Source organism: Oncorhynchus mykiss, chromosome 22, assembly GCF_013265735.2.
Source record: "Oncorhynchus mykiss isolate Arlee chromosome 22, USDA_OmykA_1.1, whole genome shotgun sequence".
In the NCBI taxonomy this organism is placed as follows: domain Eukaryota; kingdom Metazoa; phylum Chordata; class Actinopteri; order Salmoniformes; family Salmonidae; genus Oncorhynchus; species Oncorhynchus mykiss.
In genome coordinates this window covers 18,074,107-18,094,506 of record NC_048586.1, presented here as the reverse complement: position 1 = coordinate 18,094,506, position 20,400 = coordinate 18,074,107, and the positions used below count along the sequence as shown (strand labels likewise).

General features: G+C 44.4%; 1 protein-coding gene across 2 annotated transcripts in view; it reads left to right on the top strand.

Annotated features, from left to right (window-relative positions):
* The first annotated feature begins 6,550 nt into the window (after positions 1 to 6,550).
* The window catches only part of LOC110501531 (myosin light chain kinase, smooth muscle), a 78,034-nt gene continuing 64,184 nt past the window's right edge, over positions 6,551 to 20,400 (top strand). For both annotated transcript variants that reach the window (XM_036958908.1, XM_021579175.2), the window contains exons 1-2: positions 6,551 to 6,819; positions 15,841 to 15,986. The gene's annotated coding sequence lies outside the window, so the exon portion shown is untranslated. The remainder of the gene's footprint in view (positions 6,820 to 15,840; positions 15,987 to 20,400) is intronic.

Here is a 20,400-nt window from a genome sequence, read left to right as displayed (position 1 = left end):
AGGTTAGAACAGAGTCTACTGTCAATAGAGCATACTGCAAGAATACTGTAACATGTTTTGTGAATGTACATACATTACAATATGTCATTTACTCTAAATGTAATGGTAAAGCATAGTGCATATCCTGCAGACTTACCGGTTTTCTTGGGGAAATGTTCTCATGATCAAATTGAGAGTTGAACTAATCTGTCTGCCTCTGTCATGGTAAGGCTTTTGTTTACCACATGGTCAACGACGATGGCCCAGACTTCATTAGACATAACAGTTCCCTGCCGTTTGCCTCCCTCTCTCTGATGTACACCTCTTTGACAGGGCCCATGCCCATCTCTTTGACAGGGCCCATGCCCATCTCTTTGACAGGGCCCATGCCCATCTCTTTGACAGGGCCCATGCCCATCTCTTTGACAGGGCCCATGCCCACCTCTTTGACAGGGCCCATGCCCATCTCTTTGACAGGGCCCATGCCCACCTCTTTGACAGGGCCCCTTCCCACCTCTTTGACAGGGCCCATGCCCATCTCTTTGACAGGGCCCATGCCCACCTCTTTGACAGGGCCCCTTCCTACCTCTTTGACAGGGCCCATGCCCACCTCTGACAGGGCCCCTTCCCACCTCTTTGACCTCTTTGACAGGGCTAATGCCCATCTCTTTGACCTCTTTGATGGAGCCCATGCCCTCCTCTCTGAGCCGTTTGATTTCTCTCTCTCCTTTGCTGTCTATACTGCTCCATGTTGAACAAAAATTGCAATTCTTCACACATCCCCTTTTGCAGTATATGGTGACCAAATGTGGTTTCCACAATGTGAAATCAATTAACAATAACGAGTAGTCATTATGTATGGTTACCATGTATCATACATGTCTTTTAGATGTTTATACTTTTACAAGCACACATTTTTTTACTCAATATCCATATTTAGTAGACAACCCCGTTTAAAATCTATAGGTTTACCAAACGGTGATTAACCATTAAGCACAGTTGGATTAAGTGATGGCCAAATGTGTTCAAACAAATGAGAAGAGAATCATATAAAAAGTATCGTGAGTATTGCATTTCACTTTCAATGAAAGGTATTTCTAGATGAAACTGATTAGGTTTGGTGAAAAAGTTACTGTGTGATTGCGTGTTGAAAATGTGCTTAAGGTTGAGTTGAGTTGTGAAATTTTACCACATAATACCAATAGTACTACAAAAGTGGCTTATTTTCCGAAGTAACCTTCAATATGATAGCAGCAATGTTTTCACATGGTGCGGAGTTCTGTAGTACAGCCAGTGTGTGCGCGCGTGTGTGTACACGCTTGCGTGTTTCTGTGCGCCTGCCTGTGTGTGTACAGTACGCATGCATATTTCTGTGTGTGCGTGCTTGCATGCGTTCATGTGTGTGTATGTGAAAGTGCACTGGGAGTGTGTCGTCCCACAGATGGACCCGCTGGGCTACCAGATGCCAGGAAGTGACAGCCTTCCTCAACCAACTAGGTCATCCCCGCTACGGCCACCAATACACAAAGTTTTCTCGGGCTATTAAGCTTGCTCAACTCTGAATGTGTGTGTGTGTGTGTGTGTGTGTGTGTGTGTGTGTGTGTGTGTGTGTGTGTGTGTGTGTGTGTGTGTGTGTGTGTGTGTGTGTGTGTGTGTGTGTGTGTGTGTGTGTGTGTGTGTGTGTGTGTGTGTGCTGTGTAAGGCTGCAAAGTTTGCATTTCACTAGGGCAGTCCAATTAAGATATTTTTTTCTCACTAATTGGTCTTTTAACCAATCACATGAGATCTTTTCACATCAGCTCTTTTTCTGTGTAAATGCAGCCTAAACTACATATAATTTTCATAATAATCTGATTTCTGGCAAACCATGTTGGATTTGGTTTGGTATTTTCTTTGCCCCATAGCTATATCTCCAATTAACTTGTGGTAATTGAAACTCTCCTTTGTGTATCTCCTTTGTGTCATCAACAGATGCTAAGTTAAATTTTATTCGCTAAATTGTAATTTCAGAAATAGATTCCTTTGTGTGTTGTGTTCGTGATTGGAATATGTTGTCTACTAGGCCTAGGCTATACATGCGGGTAGATTAGATAATATTGTAAATGGTCCTCTGATTTCTCGGTGCGTTCCAGCTCCTACCATTTCCATGGTCACCTGAGCATGGAATGTTCTGCAGTCTAAGTGAGCTGTGGGCCAGGCAGCCTGGAGCCATCAGACTATGGCCTGTTAACAGGGCATTGAGCACTGGTTCTGCCAGGATCCTCATGCTTTACCCACAGACACAGGCCCACAGGATGAGACAAATGCACAGCAAATGATTAGCATCCAACATCCAGGAAGTCCTAATATGGACACTGTAAACCTAAGTCAGGTTTAAGTTGAGTGTATTATGGGGGGGAGCCTATACCTTGTCTTGGAAGAATGATCATGACTATGTGGACATTTCCCTTAGGATTTTAATTGTTTGGACAGATTTTACCAAGTTAAGAAAGCAGCTGTACTGTTCATGAAATACATCACAGAGCCATGAAAATCTAGAGACAGTGAAATACCTCCTTTGAGTGCTTAATATGCTCCGATCCTCTTCATTACAAGCTCTATAGAGTATATTACTGAACCCTGGTTATGGGAAACGAAGCCAAGGCACGTACTGCATGCACCCTAAAAGGTATCATCCTTTATAGAGTAGATTTAGCGTATCTGCAAATCACAGGTAAAATAGTATGTAGGAAAAATGAACATTTCGAAAGAGATTGGCCAGATGACCACAGGTCCTTATGGGAGAGTGGGAGAGCTGTTGCATGTATTGAGCAGAGAACTACTCACGGGACAGCTGGGACACATCATTTAGTAGGACACTTTCTAACTTCTGTCAGGAGATGGCGCTATAGGCACCAGAAGGCTTGCGTTACATTGTAACGCTGTATGGATAAACAATTGTTATTGCTATTTGCAACATAATCACTGTCCACAAAAATGACACAAATTGGGCAACTGCAATATTCCCACCAAAAGTCCTAACACAAATAAGTCTCAGTACCTTACACATTTCAGTTTACGAACCAAAAACCTCGCCTCAAAGGACAAGCTGATGTTTTGCCAGCATAGCCAATATCATTCTCCAATTGGAAACTTTTGTGGCCAAAACCAGGCCATAAAACATTCCTAAAAACCACACAGTGGGTTGAATGCTTTAATCAGTGGAGTGTGTTGGCCAATTACAGAGATACAGCCACAAACTGACAGGAAGAAAATAATTACACCATCAACTAAATGAGATAAGCAGATCAGTGGCGCCTGAGATCACCACCCTTTCAAACAGACTCCTCTAAAGGTCAAGGTCAACAAGGTTATACAATAGCTAGCTCTGGTCCAGGGTGTTAGCGCAGCTTTTAACACTGAGCCCCTTAATAACAGCGTTAGCAGCCATACTAACACCCTGGACCAGAGCAATACAGTAGCCTACATGTTATGGTAAGGTCAGGACCATTTTGAAAATGAGCATTTATGTTATATTATCATAATAAAATGTTCCATACTGGTTCAAATGTTATGGTCGTTTTTAATAGGCCAGTGGAATATATTTGGAAATTGGTGAATTAATAAAAGTGTGGAGTGTGAGAAACACTAGAACACTCCAATAAAGCACACCAAATGTTTTTCACTGCATGACTTAAGATACACAACTAACGTGTAGGAGGAGATGATTTTACCAACTCTCCATATTGAAACGTAAATGTCAAACTGCCTTCCCTTGAGCAGGGTTAACACTGCATGTGGAGGAAATCACAGAGGGGGGTTTCCTATACATCTGTGTTTCAGACAGTTTAGGATTGTTTTGTCTGGAGTTTTCGTTTGAGGCAGCACTCCCAGAGAATGTTTACTTTTACCTTTCCGGTGGGCTAGCTACTCTTGATCTGATTCCCATGCTGAAGTAGCCTACTGCAAGGCCTGCCTCTTTCTGGAATGGGTAGGGGGGAGTCAACATATTTACATGTAATATGACATTACTTTATAGAAGGTGAACACATAACAGTGTATCTCGTTGTTTTATGTCGTTTGTTGTAGCTAACCATCCAGAGGTATAAATACTATTGCTCCTTTGCTTGACCAACACAGTTCATTAGAAGGTAGGAAAAGACACAGTTACAGATAATAAATACACTGATATGCTGATGTACTGATAAACTGAAGTGTAATAGTACAATATAGTACAATATCCACTAGAGAGCACCGATGTAACGCTGATGCTGACCTCTCAATGCACAATTGGAAAATGAGTTAACTGTTAAAAAAGTTTGCAGTTTGCAGTTTGACTTATAGAGCTTCCAATGTGTGTTATTTGATCAGTGACCAAACTAAATGAACGCCATGCTTCCTTTGCATAAACCTAAGAAACCCCATCACATTATCATCAAATCACAAGTTATATTGACACTTTCTCTCAAGCTCTTTTGTTTCTTGCGTATGGGCTGTTTCTTGCATCCAGCCCACTGACATCTTTTTGCTTCCTGTGTTTCCTACATAGCACTGCCATCACTGAGTGTTGACAGGCTGTGAAATCAGCTGCAAGTCAAGAAATGCATTTCACTGGGTTCTGTAACAGCCAGAAGACGTGGCAGGTGTTTTCACTATTCAGCCTCTTACTTGAATCCCACACGGACTAAATGACCATTCCACATGTTACAACTGTCTGCCTCAACTCTTGCGATAGCTCAGCTCCAAGAAGATGTATTTTTCACAGTAATATTTAATCGGCACAGAAATAACTACACTTTAAATGGGGCTTTCAAAAATGATGTTCAAGCCAGTGGCTGTTTGTCCCTAGTTACCACAGCCACAAAGTCAAAATGAGGCTAGGCATAAGGTTAGCAGTGTGGTTAGGGTTGGGTTTAAAATCTGATTTTAAGAAAATAAATTGCAGAAATAGGTGGGGATTAGCCATAATTAGACTTTGTGGCTGTGGTAACTTTGTGGCTGTGGCTCTTGGTGATAGTTGTGAACTATGGTGTTTGAACTGATTGTGGAGTGAATACAGTGAGAAATGCAGAGGAGAAACAGCCCTAGACTGTCCTTTTTGTTTTGAGTAATCACAACCTGTCCAGGTAATGATGAAAGTAAGCCTGAGAGGCTATTTCAGTTTCGCAACTGGGTATTCAAGGTAATCAATACATCACTATATATACAAAAGTATGTGGACACCCCTTCAAATTAGTAGATTTGGCCATTACAACCACACCCGTTGTTGACCGGTGTATAAAATCGGGCACACCGCCATGCAATCTCCATAGACAAACATTGGCAGTAAAATGGCCTTACTGAAGAGCTCAGTAACTTTCAACTTTCAACAAGTCAGGTCATCAAATTTCTGCCCTGCTGGAGCAACAACTGCTCAGCCACGAAGTAGTAGGCCACACAAGCTCACAGAATGGGACCACCGAGTGCTGAAGCGAGTAGCGTGTAAAAAGCGTCTGTACTGGTTGCAACACTCACTACCCAGTTCCAAACTGCCTCTGGGAGCAACATCAGCACAATAACTGTTAGTCGGGAGTTTTATGAAAGGGGTTTCCATGGCCGAGCAGCCGCACACAAGCCTAAGATCACCACGTGCAATGCCAAGCGTCGGCTGGAGTGATGTAAAGCTTGACGCCTTTGGACTCTGGAGCAGTGGAAACGTGTTCTCTGGTGTGATGAATTATGCGTCACCATCTGGCAGTCCGACAGACTAATCTGTGTTTGGCGGATGCCAGGAGAACTCTACCTGTCTGAATACATAGTGCCAACTGTAAAGTTTGGTGAAGGAGGAAAAATGGTCTGCGGCCGGTTTTCATGGTTCGAGCTTGGCCCCTTGGTTCTAGTGAAGGGAAATGTTAATGCTACAACATACAATGACATTCTAGACGATTCTGTGCTTCCAACTTGGTGGCAACAGTTTGGGAAAGCCACTTTCCTGTTTCAGCATGACAAAATGCAGAAATAGTTTGTTGAGATTGGTGCAGAAGAACTTGACTGGCCTGCACAGAGCCCTGACCTCAACCCCATCAAACACCTTTGGGATGAATTGGAATGCGAACTGCGAGCCAAGCCTAATCACCCAACATCAGTGCCCGACCTCAGTAATGCTCTCGTGGCTGAATGGAAGCAAGTCCCCACAGCAATGTTCCAACATCTATTGGAAAGTGTTCTCAGAACAATGGAGGCTGTTATAGTAGCAAAGAGGGCACCAACTCCATATTAATGACCATGATTTTGGAATGAGATGTTCGATGAGCAGGTGTCCACATACTACTCATGTAGTATATGTGTTAAGGACGGAAAGTTGGTTACATTTCAGAATATGGCTTTCTGTTTGTAGGCTATGTGGAATAAGCACTGAATAGCCTATGTAAGTTATCTATTTGAATTTACCAGTTGAAATTTGTGAACTAACCCTCAAATAAATAGTGGAAGAAGCTGAGAGCAAAATACATCATGTAGTTACATCATTTCATACATCAATTTACAAATGCTGTGTGACCCAGACCAGGCAGTACATTTGGGGATAGATCTGCAGATTTTCAGACCTCCCCCTTTCCCATCTCGCACGACCAATGAAAGGTCTCACAACGTATGTTAGGATTGACGCCAAAAAGTTTGATACTGGCAACGAATCCCGCAAGATTTTACTAAAGTAGACGGCGATACATCCGACGGATGAGTGACCCATCTGTCTTTGAAAGCGCAATACATTTTCTCTGCTGAATTGTTCTAGGAGAAGTTTATCTCATCAGAGTTAAAAGTTAGAGCAGAGGAGCAGCGCTTCATATTGGCGAGACGCTATTTTGGCAACGTGCTGTTTTGGTAAGTCCAACTGAAATATTGAAAATGTTTGCTTCAGCCTACCTGTAACTCTGGGATATCACTGCACCTACAAAAGGTTGCTCTGATCATGGTAGGCTATTGCATAAACGTTTCGAATGAAGGAACTCTGATCATGACAGTAGAGAACTTTTATTATTGCCTCCTTAGGTTATTGATTTAGCTTACTCTATTATTGATGTGACTTTACAATTGTTTGTATGAATTTCCATTTTCAAATACATCGACTTTTTCATTTATTTATTACTTTAAATTAATCTGTGAAATTACTAGTGATATTATTCTACTGAATTATTTAAAATAGCCTAATACTTTACCACAATATTTTCAATCTATAGTTCTTGTTGTTGAGCTTTTCATTTTTTGCTTTTTAGTTTCAAATTCTACATAAACCTTGCAGTAGATGATTCGAAAATCATGTGTGTTTTATTTCAAGATGTTCTCAGGGCAATTTTTATTATTCTGTACTTAAATCTGTGTCACTCCATTTAGTATGATATATTACGTTACGTTAGGTTACATTATGAATGGAATAGCAGTCGTACAATATCATACATATTCCCCGGTCATGCAATATAATACGAATTGGATGACGTAACTTATCATGCGTCTTGGAGGACATGTATAATTAAATACGTGTCCACAACAGAGGATCGAGTAATCGAATTGAACGGTTTATTAACCATAACTCACAGGCTGCTGTTTTGGCCATAGTCTACTCCAAATAAATCAGTAAACAACAACAGGCTTCCAACTCTCTGTCAGGATGCAAAAAAAGAGCAAACAATAGCAAGCATGGTCTTTCAACCTGCAGTGCCTGACCTCCTGCCTCCCTCCACCAACCACAAGGACACCTGGCACCAGAACATTCCAGACATTCCTTTGGTTGGCAGACAACAGGTTGACCGGATACTGGTAAAGTGCACAACAATAAAGGAACAACAAAACTTAGGGACACACAGTTGTTTATGTGGGTCGCTACACCCACCCACCTCAAAGTCCCTCGTCTCCGAGGGAACACAGAAAGTCTTCGGAAGCAAACCGGAGGTCTCCTTTGTCTGCACGGGCGTGTCCCAATCATGCTGGTGTTTGGCAGAGATGTTCAGCTGCTGTGCAAGCGTTTTGTTGAAGAACTCCATGAAGCCATTGCCCTGTGAGTGGAGTAGTGAGGATCTTGAGAATATCCAGCTGCTCACACATGGTGGCTAACACGCAGCACTCAAAGTTTCTGATCGTGAATGGACTCCGCAGCGCCAAACTTGCTGAACGTAACTGCTGTGAGGGCGTCCACGATGGTTTCTTCCTCTTGGTCAGGCAGAGCGTAGGCCATTTTGTGAAATAGTCCATGGCCGTGAGCACCCAGTGGTTTCCACTGTCTGGTGGGGAATGGACCAATTACATCCACTCCTACTCTCTCCATGGGGGCCCTGACTGGACATTGTTGGATCTGTGTGTGAGAGTGGCCTAAAGGGCTCTTTCTCGCTGTGCAGCTGTCACAGCGGCGGCAAAAGTCCTTCACATCCCTCTTGTGCTGCCCCCAGTAAAAGCCTTGACGGAGGCGGCAGAGGGTTTTTGTGACCCCAAAGTGTCCAGTCCCTACTCATCCATGTATGCCCTGGAGCACAGCCTCTTGCAGTGCTTTGGGGACCACCACCTGCCAACTCTCTTCTCCTGTAGCTGGCCCTTTCCATGCTTGCTGTAGCACACCCGTAGCCAGCCGCAGAGCCCCGAACTTTTACCACAGCCCTTTGGTGAGAGCGTTGCCATTCAGCCATGTTGACCACTTGCTGCTCACAGCAGACAGGCACGTGACATATGGCACACCTCCGTACACAGCTCTCTCACGGGCCTCTCTCCGCTCAGTGGTGGAACCCGTCTGCAGGACATGGCATTGGAGTGGCTTACGACTGAAGCTCCTTCAACCAGCATGCGACCTTCCTCTCTGGCACTTTGAAAGACTTGAGGCACTGGAGGGCAGAGTGGTCAGTCCTTACCATGAAGGGCAGGCCACCCAGGTAATACTTGGAAATGACACAGTAGCGGCACTCATGTTTGTTGAATGTCTTGCTGAAAGTCAGTCACCACTTTCTCCCCCCTCTGGCCCCACCTAGGCCAGCACCCCACCCATTCCCACATTGCTTGTGGGGGGCGAGCATGGAGGCCTCGATCAGTGCACGCTGAAGGGTGTTGAAGTCCCCCTTTGTCCATGTCAAGGCCTTGTCGGCAGCAGGCGGTTTAGGGGACCGGCACAACTGGAGCAGCCCTGTACAAACCTCCTGTAGTGCTGCTGGTCAGTGGGGGTAGGCCAGTCTCGGACAGCCCCCACTTTGTTCTCCATGGTGCTGATACCCCCCCCCCCCCATCCCCACTTTGTGCTCCAAGAAAGAGAACCTCTCCTCATGAAGTGGCACTCCACCACATGCCTTAGCACTCCCAGGGCAGACTGGAAGGAGCTGCCGTGGGCAAGGATGTCATTGAGGTAGACAGCACACTCCTTTCGGGGAGATGCCGTCCAGCATCCTGTCCATTAACCTCTCAAAAGTAGCTGGTGCGTTGCAAAGGCCCTTGAACTGCCAGTGACCTCTGCTGGTGGAAAAAGCTCTCTTGGCTCTGGCCTCTGGGGATAAGGGCACCTGCCAGTAGCTGCTGCAGAGGTCCAGATCAAGCGGCTCATTGACGCATGGTAGGGGGGTATGAATGCTTCCCGGTTACCTCATTCAGCAGCCTGTAGTCTGCACAGAACCTCAGCTTGCCCCCCTAAGGAACCAGCCCTGGGGCTGTCTGAGGGCTCGATGAAGTCCTCTCCTGAAGTCCTCTCATGCCATGCAGGTACAGCAGGTCATGCTGTACCTGCTCTGCCCTTGATGGGCAGAGCGTTGCCGGTGTCTATCTCATGTGGGTCTGACCCAGCTTATCCTCAGAGCATTGTTCAGAACTTGAACAATGACTGCCACAGATGTTCCTGCTGCTGTGGGTCAAGACAGTCACAGTTCTTTTCCCATATCTCCTTCACTGCCAACAGTGTCCTCTCCTATCTGGAGTAGCTGGGCTGGGGGGGAGGTGTCATTGAGGTAGCTGGGGGAATGTCACACTAAGCTGTGGGGGCTTAGCTATAGTGTGCAGCCGCGGGAAGGTCTCACACAGATGTGGGGGAGGGGCAGGGCAGCCATGAGTATTTGGTGACTGCAGGCCCTCCCTGGAAGCTATTGTGCCCCTGTCTAGGCCTAGCTGGAAGCCTGTGCTCCTAAGAAACTCCAACCCCAGGGTACATGGGGTACTGTACCGCTGCTACCCACACAGGATGATGCACTGTCCTGCCCCCTACCCTTTCATGGGTACCAGCTCACCTGTGACCGTGCGGCCTGAAACTGAGTTCAACCTGGTACGACGTCTGACTTCACCGGAGTTACTGTGGACTCAGTGCAGGGCACCCCCTTGACAGGGATGTAACAAAAGTCCCCAACACAGTTCCTGCCCACTGACAATGCAGGCTACGTCTGCTTGCAGTTGTCTGCTTTTGGGGGAAGTGGAGCCTTTCTCCCCCTTCCTGATGATAATGGGGGTTGGTAAAGAGAGCCAGGGGTCCTCCCTGCCCTGTCTTTGTGGACCCCAAGACATTTCCCTGGGCTCTGGAGGACATAGGGCAATTCCTGGCTGACCACACCCCCAGCAGACCATGGGGCCGGGGTGTGTGTTGCATGCGGTCTGTGGCGATATCGCACAAATGAGTTTAGTCATTTGTCACCCATACAGGCTTTCCAGGCTCTGCACCACAGCCCGCACAGTGGGTGTATCTCCAAACTCCCCCACTGTTTGCTTCTGTAATGACTTGAGATGAGTTAGCTGGGTCTGTGTGTGCAGCTCCGTAGTAGAGCGTGAACTGGTCACATGCCAGCTCGCTCTGCACGGAGGGGGCATGTGAGCGCATGCCTGCCGAGTGATGTGTTCAATGTCATTAGCGAGCACCCGTAGCGGCTCCCCTGGCTGCCTGCATCTAGCCCAGCAGCTTGGGTTGTAAGCAGTGTCCAAAGTGCCTCATTGTTCCAACTAACACCCCATAATCATGTCTGTCCTCCGGGCTAAGCAACAACAAACAGGACAAAGCATCGTCCGTGAGGCACAAAGCTAGTTGAAGTCCTCCATCTTCATCTGACCACCTGCCTAAATGAGCAGTTCTAACTGGGCATGATACTTCCCAAACCACCTTACTAGAGTACAGTAATGATCTTGATAAAATAATAAATAAAATTGTCCACAACCAGATTGAGTTCTCGATTGAATGGTTTATTAACCAGAACTCACAGGCTACTGTTTGGCCATAGTTTACGCCAAAAAAATCAGGATTTATCCAATGGCATTGAGGAGTATACCACCTCGGTCATCGGCTTCATCCATAAGTGAATCGATGACGTTGTCCCCACAGCGACCGTACGTACATATCCCAACCAGAAGCCTGTAATCCATGGCAACATCCAAATTAAGCTAAAGGCTCGAGCTGCCACTTTCAAGGAGTGGGACACTAATCCGGGCACTTATTAGAAATCCTGCTATGCCCTCCGATGAACCATCAAACAGGCAAAAACGTCAATACAGGATTACGATTGAATCCTACTTCACCGGCTCTGACGCTCATCGGATGTGGCAGGCCTTGAAAACTATTACGGACTACAAAGGGAAACTCAGATGTGAGCTGCCCAGTGTCGCGAGCCTACCAGAAGAGCTAAATGCCTTTTTATGCTCGCTTTGAGGCATGCAACACTGAAGCGTGCACGAGAGAACCAGCTGTTCTGGATGACTGTGTGATAACGCTCTCCATAGCCGATGTGAGCAAGACCTTTAAACAGGTCAACATTCACAAAGCCAGATGGATTACCAGGACTTGTACTCAAAGCATGCGCGGACCAACTGGCAAGTAATGAGTCTGTAATACCTACATATTTCAAGCAGACCACCACAGTCCCTGTGCCCAAGGAAGCGAAGGTAACCTGCCTAAATGATAACCGCCCCGTAGCACTCACGTCGGTAGCCATTAAGTGCTTGAAAGGCTGGTCATGGCTCACATCAACAGCATCCTCCCGGATACCCTAGACCCACTCCAATTCGCATACCACCCCAGCAGATCCACAGATGATGCAATCTTAATCACATTCTACACTGAACTTTTCTCGAATGGAATACCCTTTCTCAAAACAAGAATAGACTGACGCATTTCAGAAGAAAGGTCTTTGTTTCTGTCCATTTTGAGGACGCCGTGCGTCCTCCGAAACAACCCTGCCAAGCCGCACTGCTTCTTGACACAATGCACACTTAACCCGGTAGGCAGCTGAACCAATGTGTCGGAGGAAACACCGTACACCTGGCGACAGTGTCAGCGTGCATGCGCCCGGCCCGACACAGGAGATGCTAGAGCTCGATAATACAAGGACAACCCAGACGGTCAAACCCTCCCCTAACCTGGACGACATTGGGCTGCTTGTGCGTCGCCTCATGGGTCTCAGGTCCGGCCAGCTGCGACACAGCCCGGTATTGAACCAGGATCCGTAGTGTAACAGCTAGCCCTGGGAAGCAGTGCCTAACGTGGAACTCAAACCGGCTGCACGCGTGCGCTAACGTGCAAACATTTATTTTGTCCCCCTACACCAAACGCGATCACGACACGCAGGTTCAAATATCAAAACAAACTCTGAACCAATGACATTAATTTGGGGACAGTTCGAAAAGCATTAAACATGAATGGCAATTTAGCTAGTTAGCTTGCACTTGCTAGCTAATTTGTCCTATTTAGCTAGCTTGCTGTTGCTAGCTAATTTGACCTGGGATATAAACATTGTTGTTATTTTACCTGAAATGCACAAGGTCCTCTACTCTGACAATTAATCTACACATAAAACGGCCAACTGAATCGTTTCTAGTCATCTCTCCTCGTTCCAGGCTTTTTCATCTTTGAACTTATATGGTGATTGGCATCTACACTTTCATAGTATTACAAGGACGACCGGCAGAATTTTGTCTTTCAATCACCCACGTGGGTATAACCAATGAGGAGATGGCACGTGGGTACCTGCTTCTATAAACCAATGAGGAGATGGGAGAGGCAGGACTTGCAGCGCGATTTGCGTCAGAAATAGGAAGGACTTCTATTTTAGCCCTTGGCATCGCAGATGCTCGTTGGGGCATGCGCAATAATTGAATAACATGGATTTCTACATTTATTTTGCGACGCACGCGACGTGTCCAGTCTGGTCAGCATGTTAGACCGCTGCGCCACTCAGGAGGCCCCTGTTGAATTTCTTCTTAATGAGCTTGATCCATAATCAGTTGGACGTGAGTAGTGCCATAAGTAATGAAACACAGGTGATTGAACAAGAAGTCCAGTTAATACTGTAACACTAATAGTTATCTTCACTCGCCAGCTGTGCTCTGGCAGTCAGCTATTTTATTGGGCATCCAGAACCTAAGGACGGTCTTGAGTAGGAGCAGAAGTCTTAGCTCAGCATTTTTCCCTGTCCAGACACTGACTACAGGCAGACAATGGAGCTGGTTGGTGTTACAGTAGGTTATGTAAAATTCCCAGGTTTTCCAGAAATCCCATTTGTAAGAATCCTGAAATCAGGAGGGAATAAGCAGGAAATCTGGTATCTTCCCATGTGGATAAAAAAAAAAAAAAAAATATATATATATATATATATATATATATATATATATTTATATATTTTTCACCTTTTATTTAACCAGGTAGGCCAGTTGAAAACAAGTTCTCATTTACAACTTGCCAAGATAAAGCAAAGCAGTGCGTGATAAACAAAAGGACAGTACAGATTTATGGAAAACAAACTTAATTATTACGGTTTGATATGACATGACTCGGCTACAGTCACAGTTGGCAAATGAAACTGTTATGAGGCATGGGCCCTGGTCAAAGGTAGTGCACTACATTGGGAATAGGGTGCCATTTGGGATGTACTTTGTTGAGAGGCGTGGGTTACCGGGTTGTTACTAGCCTTATCACAGTCCTGTCCTATGAGCTTCCTGATGCTATTGACGAGCAGTAGTATTGTCCATGTACATCATGGACTCAGTTTTTATTTATTTGTTATTCATTTTTTTATTTGAAAAAAAATAAGATTCTCCTAACTCATGTTTCCCCCAGCTGTCAGTCAACAGTGTGTCACGTTTACCAAAAGCTCCAACAAGTGTGACTCTACTCTGAGTAAGATTAGACATTGTGCTCATACACACGTTATCCAGTTTGTCCCCATCATTCTCCTTTCATTATGTCCTTTTGTATTTAACTGCAGTCCCCTCCGTGTTGTACACCTGTTTGTCTTCCTGGTGATTCATTGTGCGTCCCAAATGGCACCCTATTCCCTATATAGTGCTCTACTTTTGGCCAGAGCCTGGTCAAAAGTAGTGCACTACATAGGGAATAGGGTATAATTTGGAATGTGTATACCTTATGTGCTGTGGGTTATCTCACCCTAATGGCCTCGAGTGAAGGTGAATGACCCCATGGCCATGTAAAAGTGTTTGCTTATTGCTAGCAACGGTCCCCCAAACTGTCAGAGAGAGAGTACATCTCTCCCAGCCAGGTATTCCAGGTATGCATATGTGACTTAACCCTTAGATGAAAGGAGCATTGGTATTGGAGTACTTTGGATGGAACCAATATTCCTGTGGGCCTCCTGGGCCCATGTTGTGCATCTAAGGGTTAACACAGTTAAATAGTCTTATGTATGGAAATAGCCATGGTTATGTGGGTTTGCAATAACACTGATACATTTTTAGTGGTTTGTCTTCTATCAGCTATTGCAAGCATTTTTATTTGCCTTGCTGAACTATTATGCCGTGGTTCTTTTTATTGATATTGGTTTTTAAAGGGTATGAACCTTACTTTGACCATGTCGAATGTGAGGTATGAGGCATGACTGACTCGGGGCCATGCAAAACATCATAGCTCAAATAAACTGAATATACATTCTGCAATGTGTCCACTGATAAAGCACCAACGTGCCTATCTTGGTGTTAAATAAATAATTAATGAAACACAGGTCTGGCTGTGTTTTTGCTGATAGTGGCCCACTGTTATTATTTCATAGATGGCAAGCAACATGGCATCCTGATGATGGATTACAGAACATGTATCCCAAATGGCACCCTATTCCCTATATAGTACACTACTTTTGACCAGAGCCCATGGATCATTTGGGACACGGATAGAAGAATGCATTCAGAAAAACAACAGTTCTGTAGTTAAGGGCAACCTTTTGATGTTCGTGCTATGCTTAGAGGGAACTGTTTGTCAAATTTGTGTACAGAATAACAACTAACAGTTGTTGTTTTTTTCCCTGTCTTGATGGTTTATACAGCAAAAAGGGACTTTGTTGGTTATTATAGGCCTTGCACATCCTGTCAATTAAATGTTTTCTCAGACAGGAACCATTTATGTTAATTCCTGTGGCTGATGGAAAGTCAATACAAGCAACACAACTGTTTTCATTCTCTAGTCCTCACCAAGCACATGTTTAGATTCCACCTGAGGTTATACTCCAATTTTGTTTGCATCAGTTTCTCCTCGTTTTCGTTTTGATTTCCAACTGAAGAGAATCTAATGAATAAAACAAAGTATTTAACTTTTAATCGAGACCATGTGTTCTTCCATGATAGATGTGTTTAACACGATGTTGTGTTAGCTGAACAAAGACTCTGACTTCTTTTGGAAGTAAGCCATCATTTGACAGGCTAAATAAAGTAACATAATATGGACTTTTGAGAATCAAATGGAAAAAGAGGACAAAATTGGAAATCGGACACCTTTGGGCATTTATTGTGTTTTATCATCGGTCATTTAAAAAAAAAAATCAGGCTGGAGCAACTTTATACTTATCAATTCAATCAATAAACAAATGAACCAATCACTCTCAATCCATGTGAAGATGTGCAGCTCTGTTTGTCCTTAGACAAATAATGTGTTCCTACCTTAACTCATTTTATCCATGCAAACAGGAGGAAAAAGGAGGGACGCTCACAAACCCAGCCCCAGGGGTAGCCAGTGGTGATTCCGACGAACAAGCATCAGGCTTCCTAAACAGAGGCAGGCCTTGGTCCTCCACTGCCCCTCCTACGGCAAAGGCAGCCCAACACAGAGTACAGTGAGTTGGCTTCTCTCTGATTTTATGTTTACCCTCCCTCTTTCTGTTGCACATACAATAAACATTAAGTCATTAAGAAAGTATATACCTTTTTTAATTTTTTTTTTTTTGTGATGACATGAATGTTATAATGCAACACAAAACGTCCTCCCACTGTCAACTGCATTTACTTTCAGCAAACTTAACGTGTAAATATTTTTATGAACATAAGATTCAACAACTGAGACGTAAACTGAACAAGTTCCACAGACATGTGACTAACAGAAATGGAATGTGTCCCTGAACAAAGGGGGGGGGGGGGGGGGGGGTCAAAATCATAAGTCATTAAGTACTGCAGTGCATCTCCTCCTCATGGACTGCACCAGATTTGACAGTTCTTGGTGTGAGATGTTACCCCACTCTTCCGCCAAGGCACCTGCAAGTTGCCAGACATTTCTGGGGGGAATGGCCCTAGCTTTCGCCCTCCAATCCAACAGTTCCCAGACATGCTCAATGGGATTGAGATCTGGGCTCTTCGCTGGCCATGGCAGAACTCTGACATTCCTGTCTTGCAGGAAATCACGCACAGAACGAGCAGTATGGCTGGTGGCATTGTCATGCTGGAGGGTCATGTCAGTTTGAGCCTGCAGGAAGGGTACCACATGAGGGAGGAGGATGTCTTCCCTGTAACTCAAAGAGTTGAGATTGGCTGCAATAACAACAATCTCAGTCCGATGATGCTGTGACACACCGCCCCAGACCATGACGCACCCTCCACCTCCAAATCGATCCCGCTCCAGAGTACAGGCCTCGGTGTAATGTTCATTCCTTCAATGATAAACGTGAATCCGACCATCACCCCTGGTGAGACAAAACCGCGACTCGTCAGTGAAGAACACTTTTTGCCAGTCCTGTCTGGTCCAGCAACGGTGGGTTTGTGCCCATAGGCGACGTTGTTGTTGCCAGTGATGTCTGGTGAGGACCTGCCTTACAACAGGCCTACAAGTCCTCAGTCCAGCCTCTCTCAGCCTATTGCGGACAGTCTGAGCACTGATGGAGGGATTGTGCGTTCCTGGTGTAACTCGGACAGTTGTTGCCATCCCGCACCTGTCCCACAGGTGTGATGTTTGGATGTACCGATCCTGTGCAGGTTTTGTTACATGTGGTCTGCCACTGTGAGGACGATCAGCTGTCCGTCCTGTCTCCTTGTAGGGCTGTCTTAGGCGTCTCGCATTACGGACATTGTAATTTATTGCCCTGGCCACATCTGCAGTCCTCATGCCTTCTTGCATCATGCCTAAGGCAGATGAGCAGGGACCCTGGGCATCTTTCTTTTGGTGTTTTTCAGAGTCAATAGAAAGGCCTCTTTAGTGTCCTAAATGTTCATAACTGTGACTGTAATTGCCTACCGTCTGTAAGCTGTAGTGTCTTAACGACCGTTCCACAGGTGCATGTTCATTAATTGTTTATGGTTAATTGAACAAGCATGGGAAACAGTGTTTAAACCCTTTACAATCAAGATCTGTAAAGTTATTTGGATTTTTACAAATCATCTTTGAAAGACAGGGTCCTGAAGAAAAAGGGACAAACGTTTTTGCTGGGTTTATATATAGATCCCCTATGGTATTGAGCCCTAGTTCTCCCCATTGCTCTAAGGTGTTAGAGGGGGCAAAGGAGGGATTTCTGGCAACAGGAAGCAGGAATGATATTGGTGTAAGGTCAAAATAGACTTTAATTTGCTTCCAGATTCAGACCGTGCTGTGTATAATAGGATTGTCACTATAAAGTGACATCAACTTGACAGGTGACAAAACCACAGCGCCAATAGAGAATTGGGGGCAATCCTCACGCTCCATACTAAGCCAACTGGATGACGGAAATGCATCATCCAGCAAAAACGTAACGGCACAGAGGTTAGCAGCCCAATAGTAAAATAGAACATTTGGGAGAGACAATCCTACTTCCATCTTGGAATTACAGAGGTGTTTTACTTATCCCGTGTGTTTTATAATCCCAGATGAATGGATTGATAATTGAGTCCAGTTTAATGAAAGGACTTAGGTATGAATACTGGGATGTTCTGGAATAGGTAAAGCAGTTGTGGGAGGAAGACTTTTAATGGCATTAATTCTTCTGAGCAATGAAATTGGGGGAGTTCTTAAATTGTATGTTTGTCTTGAGTTTTTGCATCAGATGGGGGAAATTCTCTTTAAATAGTGAGGGGTATTGTTTGGTAACTACATGCAGTGCCTTGCAAAAGTATTCATCCCCCATTGAGTTTTTCCTATTTTGTTGCATTACAACCTGTAATTTAAATAGATTATTATGTCATGTAATGGACATATACAAAATAGTCCAACTTGGTGAAATGAAATTTAAATTTTTTTCTTCATAAAAATGAAAAGTGGTGCATTCATATGTATTATCCCCTTTGCTATGAAGCCAGGGGGGGGGGGGGGGGGGGGGGGGGGTCAAGTTTTTTTTTCTTGTCACAATAAAAATTATTTTGATCAAATGATACAACCCCCCCCCCCCCCCCCAAAAAAAAATTATATATATATATTAATTCCAGGTTGTAAGACAACAAAATAGGAAAAATGTCAAGGGGGTGAATACTTTCGCAAGCCACTGTATAGGAGAATGTCATCTGTGTATAGTGAAATCCTATTTAGATTTATCTTTAGTATTATAGCCGTATATCGCCTGAGCGAGAGGTTCAATGATTAGAGCAAAAGGCAGAGGCAACAGCGCACAACCTTGCATTGTCCCTATATAAAGGTTAAATCGTGGTGACAAAGTTTGGTACGTGGATATTCTCGCACAGGGGTTCCTATATAAAAGCTGGATCCATTTTGTGAACCCATCTCCAATATTACATTTCTGTCGGACCTTGAATAGATAGGACCACTCAACTTGGTCAAAGTCCTTTTCGGCGTCCAAAGATATAACGACAAGGTCCACTTTGGGTAACCTCTGAGAATACATAATGTTGAAGAGGCTCCTGGGATTGAATAATGAGTTTCTGTTAGGGATAAAGAAGACGGCATATTTTAAAATGGCCTTTTATTGTCCCCAGCACAAGGTGCACCTGTGTAAGGATCGTGCTGTTTAATCAGCTTGATATGCCACACCTGTCAGGTGGAAGTATTATCTTGGCAAAGGAGAAATGCTCACTAACAGGGATGTAAACAAACTTGTGCACAAAATTTGAGAGAAATACACTTTTTGTGCGTCTGGAAAATTTCGGGAATATTTTATTTCAGCTCATGAAACATGGAACTGAAATTTTACATGTTGCTTTTTTAAATATTTTTTAGTATACTTAGAGTAATAATACATTAGGACCTTTTGTAGATAGACTGCATTGACGTTGGGGCCAATCAAGCTTCTTTTGTTAGATTCATTTAATATTTAATGTCACTAACATGTTTGCCCAGAGCTCAAGCTAAATCCTTCCCCTTCTTGTGATGCTTTTGTTTGCTGACAGGGCATGTCATGTTTTGAGTGTGTCATGCCACGTCTGTGAGGTAATAACCCAATGGCAAAGGTTGTGTCCCAAATGGTACCCTATTCCCTATACAGTTCACTACTTTTGACCAGGGCCTCAACCAAAAACACATTTCAAAGCCCCTCAGTTACCCTGAACTGACACCGCTCTCACAACACTAAAAGAGCAAGAGGGCTTTACAACACGCCACATCAAATACACAGCTGTATTGACATCATTATTAATCCCATGTGATGTTACGTGGCATTGTGTGGATTTGGGATATGAATTGTATTAAATTCTAATAAAGGCTATGCTCAAGTTCTTTGTTTGATGCTTGAAAGCCACTGCCATTGAACCGTAGAGTACAATAAGTGTTTTTTTGCAAAGTTTTTTTTTGAAGCAGATTAATGAAACTAAATGCGGCATGAGCTTTCATCCTCTGCTCAAAGGTGTGACTGCCTTTCCTGTTTCCCAGTGGAACTGGTGGTTGTGAATGATCAAATCCTTTTGCTTAATACCACCAGTACTTGTTAAGCTGGAGAGTAGTCCAACAGGCCCTTCTGGCATCTCGTGGAGGTAACATTCATGGTTTTCTACCCTGTGGCACTCTCACGTTCATCCTCGGGGGCACCGGCTGCAGCTCCATATGGCTGCAGACTGAAGGCCCAGTGTTTTTATACCAGCGTTAGGCATCTAGCGTCTCAAAACAGGCAGGATAAAAACACGTGTACTTGTCCCAACTCCTCTATTGAGACCATGGTGGTGATTAACACATTCCACACATGGGATATACAATGACCAAGGCATCTGTCGGACCTACTGAGTACAGTATGTGGGTGTTGTCCTTTATTTAGCTATTCTAATGACTTAGATTAGATACGCAGGGATGCAAATGTTGGCCAGCTAGAGCTAGATTGAGCACGTACTGTGATCCAGAAAACTTTG